We start from the raw sequence: 10,602 nt of genomic DNA on the forward strand, positions 1-10,602 counted from the left end.
TATCTATTATTTTGTGTTCTTTTATTGCAAGTGATGTCTTATTTTTTCATGGCGTTCTCAGCAAACTTATGAGGCCATAAAGAAGCTAACCAGCCTTACCTTTATGGTGTACATGATTGGAGGGAATTAATTGAGTTTGGCTTTTGTTTGAGATGTGGGACAAGTTGTATATTGATAATCAATTTCTTGATGTACGTGTTTTTCGATTATAACAGATATTGACAGAAATATTAGGCTAGCCTTCAAATAGGAAGTTTCTAATCCAATTTGGATGTTAAAAGGATTATCAGATAGTATAACACAATTTCTCCAACTGTTCCTTTTGGACCAGTGTCGTTATACTGCTACTAATTACACATGCAAAAAAGGAGATATCATTATGCTACAAATCTTTTCTTGCCAATAAATCTATGCTTGAATACATCGTTTTGGCATAAATACTAGTAATCAAATGTACCAAAAAAAAAAATCCTTATTCAGATATTTGCAAGCATTAATATTTGCACATATGTTCTTGTTTGGATATGATATTACTCCGTTTCAATTAATGTGGCTTTGATTCGACATACAACAAAACGAGGATCACACTAACTAACTGATGTTCGGTGTGAATACAAACATTGAATCATAACTTATTTTTGAAATACAATTAACATATTTAGAAACTATATAAAAAGTAGTACTATAAGGGGTCGTTTGGTGTGAAGGATAAGCAAAAATAGTTTCGGGATAAAATTTTAGTGCCTCCTTCCCATGTGTGGTTGGAATAAAAATCCGGGATAACTAATCCCGGGATACTGGAATTATAGCCTTATTTTATCCCACCTTGAGGGTGGAATAACTAATCCCGGAGTAACTTACCCCGGGATTAGTTATCTCGGGATAAGTTGTTTCCCAACCAAACGAGCCCCAAGTCACGATAGTCAATAACTCAAAATATTTAAAAAGTATTTGAAAAAATCATGATTAAAGAATATATTATGATAGTAACTAGCCAACAAATAAAACGAAGGAACTAATAGATGGAGTATTAAATTTAAGCACTAGAAATTTGAATAAGATATTAAAATACTGGTTAGAAGGTAAATTTTAAGTGAAAAATCAGTTTTTATTCACAAATATGGAACTCTCTTTTTCAGTAAAGCTAATAATCAAACAAAAGTTGTTAATTTTCACAAACCATGTTTCAATTTTGACTCGGAATTCTCTTTTTCCAACTTTAACAAAAGTATGTTGTCCAAATGCCTCCGCAATTAATTCCAGACATGGAATATTCTGGAAGATTTGTGAATCGTACCATAATATATTTAAGTCTAGGTAGGTGATCATGTGGAAAAGTTGCAAAACTTGCAATCCTTCAAAAAAGAAAAAGGCATTATTTAATCAAAGTAAATAAAAGGTTTGATTTAATACTACTAATTAAAGATAACACAGCTGTACATGATAGACGTCTGTTCCTCTTAGAGCACTGGTCCAATTATAAGAAAGCTGCTTCTGATCTATGTTAGGCGCACGTTACGCCTCAAATTTTAGTTAGATATTTTTTTGATTTATTTTGCTTGTCATGCTCTTCTTTTACTTGTTTCTTAAGGAATTATTCACTAAAAAGTAATTGAATTAAATTATTCTTATTTATTATTAAATTTCAATTTAAATGTTCCTTATTTCACCACGTTAATCTCGTTTCATATTTATTGAGAAACGATAAAAGGTGAAAAATAATAATTAATTCTATCTTGATTTTTAAAATGACGAATATTTTAAATCAATTATTTTTAGTAACCATGGCAAATAAATTGGACAAGAGAGTATATTATTAAAGAACAGTCGAGATCCATTGAGTTTTAAAATCTGTCTCGTGCCACTTAAATTGAAAACAAATTGGTTATTAGAAAAATGAAAAACACCTTTTGTTTTTTCCTTTTTTTCCCCTTTTAGTAATCAACAACAACAAGAAGATACCCAATGTAATCTCACAAGTGGAATCTGGGGAAGGTAAAATGTACGCATACTTTATCTCTACCTTTGAGGATAGTAATCAACATCAATAAAAGTAGGGTAGAGTTTTTATTTCTATTTTTAATTGAAGTAGGGGTAAAATTGAGTGTAACCAATTGGCAAATCAGTGGGTAACCATTCTTTTCAGACATGCTCAGCACATTTTGATCATCTTTAATAGAATATCAAAAGCTAAATAAATCCATGTACACTTTTTCATGTGCTTTGTCACAGTCAAAGATAAGCATTTGAACCTTTCAGCATAGCATAATAATATATTACTATTAAATAAGCGTTTGGTGCCATCACTTTCTATTTTACACTAGTTTAATATCAGTTTTGTTGATTGGCGCATCAATGGGCATCATTAAACCCAACAATAGCATGTTGGAATCACTGCATCTTTTAAGCAACCCCAAGATGCTTAATTAATTAATTAATTAATCTTAGTAACCAAGTTATTAGAGATCACAAAACCAAGCATTAGTCGTTTATTAATTCCATTGTAATTAAGGCACCAAAGTTGCTAATTGAACTGATTTTGATGAGTTAAATACTCAATTCATGATCTTTTCGAAAAGTTTTTCATGAATTAAGCCGATCACCAAGTATTGCATTTCTGTTATTATGTAAAAGACTATATGTCATTTTAAGTTTTCTTCTTTTGCATTATTAGCATGAAAGTATGGATCAGATTTAACTCAACAATATGGCTATGGGGCGAAACTCAGCTGCATTGTTTGTTTGATACTCTCATATTATATTTATATGGTTCTTATAATACAAAAAATGCAGTGTCATTGGTTTCTCAAAAGTTAAAAGAAAAAACTTGAGTACTATTGATTTAATGGTGGAAACGTAGTAGACACTTTTGCATGTATAAAATGGACACAAAAAGTCTATACTTAGACATTAATTTATCATAATATAAGATTGTAAAGAAAGCAATTATCCTACAGTATTTCCTTTTGATTGAAGCAAAATCCAAAACCTGAAACATTTCTTATCTTTGTTTTATTGTTTTTATTTGCTTTAATGATAAGTTATTTTTTAAGTAATTGTTAACAAGTAGATTGCTGCCATTCTGTATGTTTAAAGATTTAGCATGTAAACTAACCTTGGATAACCTTGGTTAAGGACAGTTGCAACTCACATGACCAGTTTTATACTCCCTTTTCACAGATTTGAAGTAAGGAGATTACAGTATCCAATTTTGACTGTAAATTCTGTAATTGATTTCGTATGTTCTTTTGAAATAAAAATCTACATATTTGAGAATTACATAAAGATCATAGGATTTGAAGTATCCATCCCCAAATACTTATCGTTGATTGTTTACAGCAGAAAGGAAAAGAAGAAACAATTAGACGTCTTTGAACAAAAAAAGCACCTTAACTATCAAATTAACCAAGTAATGGACCAACCAAACCAACATCAAGAAGATCAGAAAGAGACAAACTAGGTCCCTTTCTCCTCTCCCTTCTTTTATTCTGGAAAAGAGACAGGGAAAGGGAATTATGTCATGTTGGAATACAAATCAACTATATATAACACTCGCGAAGCAGGAAAAACAAATATAGCGTCTTCAAGAGACAAAACATCCTATCCATGGTAATTTTGTCAGACCACAAGAGCAACTTATGCAGCATCATACAACAACAACAACATACCAATGTAATCGCACAAGTGGGGTCTGGGGAGGGTAAGATGTACGCAGACCTTACCTCTACCTTGATGGGATTGAGAGGCTGTTTCCGATAGACCCTCGGCTCAAAAGAAATGTAACCGATTCAAAAACGTAAGAAAGAAAAAGGGACAGCAAAATAGCAGATGTACAAAACAAATATAGTAACATATATCAATACACATTAGTGACAAAACTGCATAATGTGATTACTTAATACTAAAACAATCCACAAAGAACCATTACACAAACCAAAACATTTAGCAAGTCATTAGACTAGATTAAGGCACAGATTTTACTATCCTCTGCAGCTGAGCTACATAGAAGTCAACTTCTTAAAGACAAGCCCTGTAAGGGACAAAAGAAAGATCTCGTTGTTGCTTCAACAATTTCTAATCTTTAGTGAACCTCTCAGTAGGATTGAACCCAAATGAAGTTCCAATCATCTATCAGAGAAATGAACGAACAGAATCAGGTAGGACTCCCAAGAAATTCTTTGATTTTTTCTAGAAACAGATGAGTAATCAACCGCTTCTCACAACTTAGAATCGTGTATATGTCCATCAATGTAAAGTGAGAAGGTGCAACATGATATTTCGACAAATCCAGGATTGTTTTGATTTGAATGCAAATCTCATCAGAATTCTTTTCTTTTTTCAGCGCCATCACTACCCTTAGGAATGTGGTTCCCTCAAGCTTATCTTACCAACTACCGATCAACACTCGGGGGGCTTATGCCTTCACTTTTTCTTGCTTCATAAGTTGTATAAATTCCCCAAATACTGCATGATAGAGATAGAAGAATACTATAAGAATCTTGAGGTAATTTTGCAGCTTGACTCAAATACTTTAGCTGTTGCATTCAGAATCAAGGAAATATTGATTTCTACAGAAAAAAATTATTGATGCTTTATCATTCGATTTTGTGTAAAAAATATCAGATGGAAACTGGAGTATGACAGCTACCATGAACACAAAACAAGCTGGAAATACTTCAGTTAACTTGAAAATCAGAACTCTAAATTAGGATCAAACAAAATGAAGTACTCCAGAAATTTTCTTTTGCAGGGCCATGTAATATCATTATTCTTAAGATAATACCTGTCATGTAATATTCTCCTACATTTCAGCTATATTTGTTAAAAAGTTTACCACCGAAGGATACAACTGAACAAACTGGCAGAGATTTGTTACTTTATCCACACAAAAAAAGGGCAGACATTTATGCAAGGGCCATTGAGTAAGGAAAACTCTTTACGAGGATCTGAATCATGGGGTCCTGGAGATGCTTCAGGATGGTATTGAAGTGACATCAACTTCATTTGGAAGTTGGCAAGACCTGCACAACTTCCATCATTTAAATTTAAACGAGTCACCTCTACACCCTCCGGAAGAGACTCAGGGTTAGCAGCATAGTTGTGATTCTGCATATGGAAAGCAATCAAGATTATAAAAATTCAAGAATATTAAAAGTGAACACTACGTTGATGAACTGAGGTTGAATTGTACAGAAAAATGGAAATTGACACAAAGCAATCACTAGAGTTTTGCTATTGAACATGCCTGAGCACTAATCTCAACGCTACCATTTCGAAGGTTTCGGACTCGATGGTTTCCTCCATGGTGACCAAATTTTCATTTTGAATATGTTACCCCCCGTGCTTGACCAAGCAACTGGTGACCCATGCAAATGCCAAAAACTGAAATTTTTCCAGTAAGGTTTTTTACCGTCTCAACTGCATAAGGAATGACATAATGATCTGCTGAAAAGAACTCCATCCGGTCTCATCTTTAGGATTTCAGACGCTGGCCATGTTGAAGGAACAACAGTGATTTTACAGCCATAAGATGCTAACCGCCTAAGTATATTTTGCTTGATTCCAAAATCATATGCAACAACCTTCATCCACCCAGAGATATTTTGCTTGATTCCAAAATCATATGCAACAACCTTCATCCACCCAGAGGGACAGAAAGTGAGTGTTAATATGTCAATGATGTTTTACCAGAATCGAATGAACTCTAATACTACTAACATTGAAAGTTTGTTTATTTCTTGCATTGTCATTAAAATCTCAAGCTGAGGCTGTTCCACCTAGCCATTCATAAGGAGACTTGCATGAAACACCACTGATTAAATCCACACCTACACAATGTAACACAACAATAAGAAAATTCTTGGTTTTCAAATAAATAAGTTTTCTAAAAAATTCAGCAGAGGACAAGGCTACTAACTTACCGACAATACCCCATGTATGGGATTCTAGAAGTTCTTTGTCACTTTTGGAATTCTCCGTGCTCAAGACTCCAATTAGGCTTCCTTATTCTCTTAATCTTAGTGTAATCGCTCGAGTATCGGCATCATCTGTTGCAAAGTACAACAACTAAGTGATCAGAGTTTTTGAATTCCACAAACTCAGATTTGACATACAAATGACAACTGACAATTGCTCTAGTATAAAACCACACAGAGGACTTACATATACCCATGATGTTCCTTTCAGCCAAATAGTCACCAAGTGTCTCTTTGCATCTCCAATTTGAGGTAATGAGAAATATTCAATACACAATAAAAAAAACATACTTTTGAAGTCTGACAGAAAAGCAAGGCATTCTACTAAACCTGATACTTAAACTTCTAATAGCTAATCCTGCAAGAAAGCACTGTCTTGATTCTTCATCATCTGCCCGGAGAAGAAATTTCTAAAACAATTAAAAGATTATTCAAAATATAGGTCCAAAGTAATGCACTGTATTCTGGGGATTTATTATGTCCATTTTTCCTCCTTTCTGTTTTATTTCCTTTTTGGAGGCACTTAAAGGCTTCTTTCATTTTCCAAACAGACAACTTTGTGATCTAACATCCACAATTTAGATTTTCCTTCGTATTAAGACATCAAATCATCTAAAAGAATTTCTCAAAAAAAAAGAAGAGGAAATGAATCAGCAATGAAATGGAAGCTTGTGCAGATATCATTTCTAATGCATCTATTATTCGTTCAACCCGACCCTTCTGCACAAATCCCAATGTTGCTATTTTCTCTTCCTGTTGTTCTGTACTCAATTACACTATTACAAACTAGGAAGAATACTTTTAGCAGAAGAAAACAAACGGATATAAATTACAAACCCAAAATGTTTTGGATGAATGTCCATATCATATTAATAGATTCTGAATATGGTCAAATACCATGCTTCTTATCTCTAACATCTGTTGGACATTTTAGGCGAATAGTTTCTTAAATGCTATGGCTCTCTCTTAGAACTCTAACTATGAACACCTCAATTTCTATTGAAGATGCTCAAATTGGTTCATCTTCAAAGCGTACTGGCAAGAAACATTTTCCTTTCTAGTGTAGTAGACATGTCCTTAAAGACGTGCAGGCAATTTTGTCTCCCTATTGGCTATTTTACCAGGTTGGTATAGGTCTATGAATGTAAATGTCGATATTTCCTAAAAGAATGTCATAAAGAATATTTCCCATTTCTTCCTTTTGTTCATCTTGAGTTTATCGTAGAGGCTCAAAGCTCCGCTTGTTCGTTCCCACTGTATTGGGCCAGCACATAGACCGAAGGGGAAAGAAGATGTTCTTTCATGGAAAGCAAGCTATACAGTAAGGACTACATATTTTATTGAACTACAAAACTGATTGACAATGATTTTATACAGATAAACTTAATGGAATCACAGGTTAAGTCCATTCGAGGTGCAGGGAAAAGAAAAAGAAAAGATTGCTGCCTTTTCAAACGGAGCATATAAGGAAAACAGGTAGAGAAAGAGAAGAAAATCTGAATTCTGGTGAGTTCCATTGCTATCATTCTTAGACATAGGAGGAACCTGAATAATCAACAACATACTAACATTTATATAAGGGGATGTTTCTTCTGGTCGGAAATAAGCCTTGACTTATCTTTATCTAGGGGAAGAAGATTTCAAAAGATACGAAGTTTGCTACTTATCAGAACATCTTGTTGTATTTCTGAAGGAATCAGGTGTGCTAATGAAATTATTATAAACAACACAGTGATCCAAAAGAGAAGGTGAATCCCATTTCCACCAGATAAAACATTCATTGAAGCGGCACATGCTTGAACATATTTTCTAGGGAAGACAGGTTGTTGGGGATTTGCTTGATGGAAATCTAAGGCTCGTTTAACATTTCCATACAAAAGCTGGGATAAAGATAGCTTTACTGAAATCTTGAAGCATATGTCAGTACTCAGTATAATGGAAACTTTAAATAACCAATGTCAAAGCTTGAATAAATGTTGTCGGCAAAACTTAAAAATGGATATGACTGATAGCTAAAGATAATTTGTCTTACCCAGTTAAAGATGTATTAAAAACCACTTCTCCAATTTGTGTTCCAGAAGCACCAAATGATTTTGCCCTCCAAATTGAACCATCCTCAAGAACAAGTCTAGCATCTGCTACCTTCCACGGTCTTTCAACCAGACCTACAACTCCTACAGGAAAAAATCGTTTCATCATTTTTTCGAGAAATACAAGACATCTATGTCATACAAGTAAAGACATCTATTCATTGATAAGAAAATGAAAAAATGTGAACGGGGATTGGATTGATGATAAAATAGAATCCTGGGTCGCGCCTTACTTCTGCTCTAACGAGAACTCTAAGATGAGGGAGTTAGAAGTCAGATTTGAAGCTGGACTTTCCCTATAGGACATTTCTTTAAAGTCCGCTTCGAAGCTTCCATTTTTTTTTTTAAGCCATCGCCATTAGGTTGTGGGCCTAAGGTGTGGGGGGTTTGTCTTGACCCCTACCATGTTAATTTATGTAAGAAACTTACAATGATTAGAGGGGAACATGGAACCTTGCCTCTAATCTACAAAAGAATATTGATATACAATCTTAGAAGGAAAGAGTGAGCCTATACAAGTCTCTTTCCATAATATACAATAAACATATTAGTTTACCAAAAAATTACATTTCTCAAATCTTCTTCTAAAGGTTGGAAGCTGCCACTTATCTAGTTGAACCAGTCCCTTTGCTTCTCTAGGTAGGCTGTCATGAGAAAGGTATAAGGTCCTGGTTCTACTAGATGAGGCCAGCTTAGCCAAATAGTCAGCAACAGTGTTAGCTTCTCTGAAGCAATGAGAGATTTGTATTGAGATGCCCTCTAGATTCTTGAGGATCTTGGTGATGACTTGCTTGAGTTTTAAGTTGTTTGTGCCCTGGTTAATGAGCATATTGGCAATGATTTGTGAATCAAGTTCAATATGAATATTTCCTATGCCATTCTGCTTGCACCAGATAGTACCATATTCAACAGCAGTGGCTTCAGCATGGTTGTTGCTAACACATTCTATTGGTATAGAAAATGCCATAATAAGATCTCCTTCTTCATTCCTGATAATTCCTCCAATACCAGCTCTTCTAGTTCCCTTACAAAAGCTGCCATCAGTGTTGAGTTTCACTTTACCTAAAGTTGGTTTTTCCCGGCAAATTGTAGTGCAATTCATAACAGGCCTGAGTTTCTCAACAATGTCACAGATATTGATCCAACTTCCCTCTGTGTTAATGCTAGGAAAAGCCACATTGAGGACAGCTTTGATATTCCATATGACTTGGTTTTCCAATCTGTAAATTGAAAACTTCTGCTGATCTCCAAATCTGCAGGAACTCCAGTTTTTCCATAGTTCCCAACAAATCATTATTGGGGCAGTCTGAAAAATAAGCTTGTGCACTTTGTTTTTGGATTTTTCCTTCCACCAGTATTCAAGCAGGCCATTGATAGGGATATGCTGGTGTTTGAGTCCCAAAGATGCTCCAATAATATTCCAAATATGTTGAGCTGCCTGTCCCTCAACAAAAACATGTTAGTATAGTGTCATTCTTAGGAACAGTGCAGCATAGACATGTTGGAGATCCTTGTCTTCCAAATTTAGCAACTGCTTCATTAAAAGGGAGCTTTTTATGAGTCAGTCTCCAAGAAAGGAAAGAGATTTTGAAGGGAATAGAACTGTGCCATAGCTTATCAAGAAAGGGCACTTTTGGTCTATGACATCTGGTAAGGTGCCAAGCAGAAATGTTAAGAGAACTTTCCATTTTCTGTTTCATTCCATATTGCATAATCCATGCTGTCTTCTTGACCAGTGTCAATGGTGCTAATATACAATGCATTATTACTAGGTAAGGTATTGAAGCTTACTTGTTTTATATTATGGTTATAGAGAATAAATCGTTTCATCGAGAGATAATATACACTATAATTTGCAAAAAATCTTAAAAAATGATATTAAATGGCTGTTGAGGTCATAAAATCACTGGACATAAATATAGGGAAATCTTAACAGTGCTGATAAAAAAAAATGGAAAGATAACACAGACTCACACCAATTGCAAATCAAGACGAAAATAAATCAGATTATGCAGAAACTAATAGAAGCAGACATCAAATAAAAATAAAAAAAGGCAGCCTAGTGCACTAAGCTCCCGCTATGCGGGGGGTCCGGGGAAGGGCCGGACCACAGGGGTCTATTGTACGCAGCCTTACCTTGCATTTCTACAAGAGGTTGTTTCCACAGCTTGAACCCGTGACCTCCTGGTCACATGGCAGCAAATTTACCAGTTACTCCAATGCTGCCCTTCTAATAGAAGCAGAGATCAAAACCTAGAAAATTATTATAGTATCTCACTTCACCCTTTTCTATGACTCAACTAAAATATCAGAAAAAAAACAAAAAAAGGAAAAAAACAAAAAAGACAAGATTAAGATAATCTAATGGAGTACCAACCAAACTAAAGCAACATGAAACCGGTAAGTAAACTACACCCATCTTTCACTACCATTTAAGCTGACTTAAAGGCCAGAAACTTCCAATTCCCGGTTGCAGTGGCGAATCCAAAATTTAGAGTCAGTTGATACTGAGTTTTGATAAAATTAACAGTGACCTC

At 34.6% G+C, this 10,602-nt stretch overlaps 1 long non-coding RNA gene across 1 annotated transcript; it reads right to left on the reverse strand.

Annotated features, from left to right (window-relative positions):
* Window positions 1-3,712: 3,712 nt before the first annotated feature.
* On the reverse strand, window positions 3,713-8,382 carry LOC132059357 (uncharacterized). The gene is made up of 8 exons (XR_009415546.1): window positions 8,299-8,382; window positions 8,008-8,149; window positions 6,306-6,385; window positions 6,163-6,205; window positions 5,922-6,047; window positions 5,719-5,828; window positions 4,848-5,541; window positions 3,713-4,535 (listed from the first exon to the last, which is right to left on the reverse strand). It is a non-coding gene; the product is annotated as an uncharacterized LOC132059357 (long non-coding RNA).
* Window positions 8,383-10,602: the final 2,220 nt, after the last annotated feature.

The sequence above is a fragment of the Lycium ferocissimum genome, chromosome 6 (genome assembly GCF_029784015.1).
Source record: "Lycium ferocissimum isolate CSIRO_LF1 chromosome 6, AGI_CSIRO_Lferr_CH_V1, whole genome shotgun sequence".
Taxonomy (NCBI): domain Eukaryota; kingdom Viridiplantae; phylum Streptophyta; class Magnoliopsida; order Solanales; family Solanaceae; genus Lycium; species Lycium ferocissimum.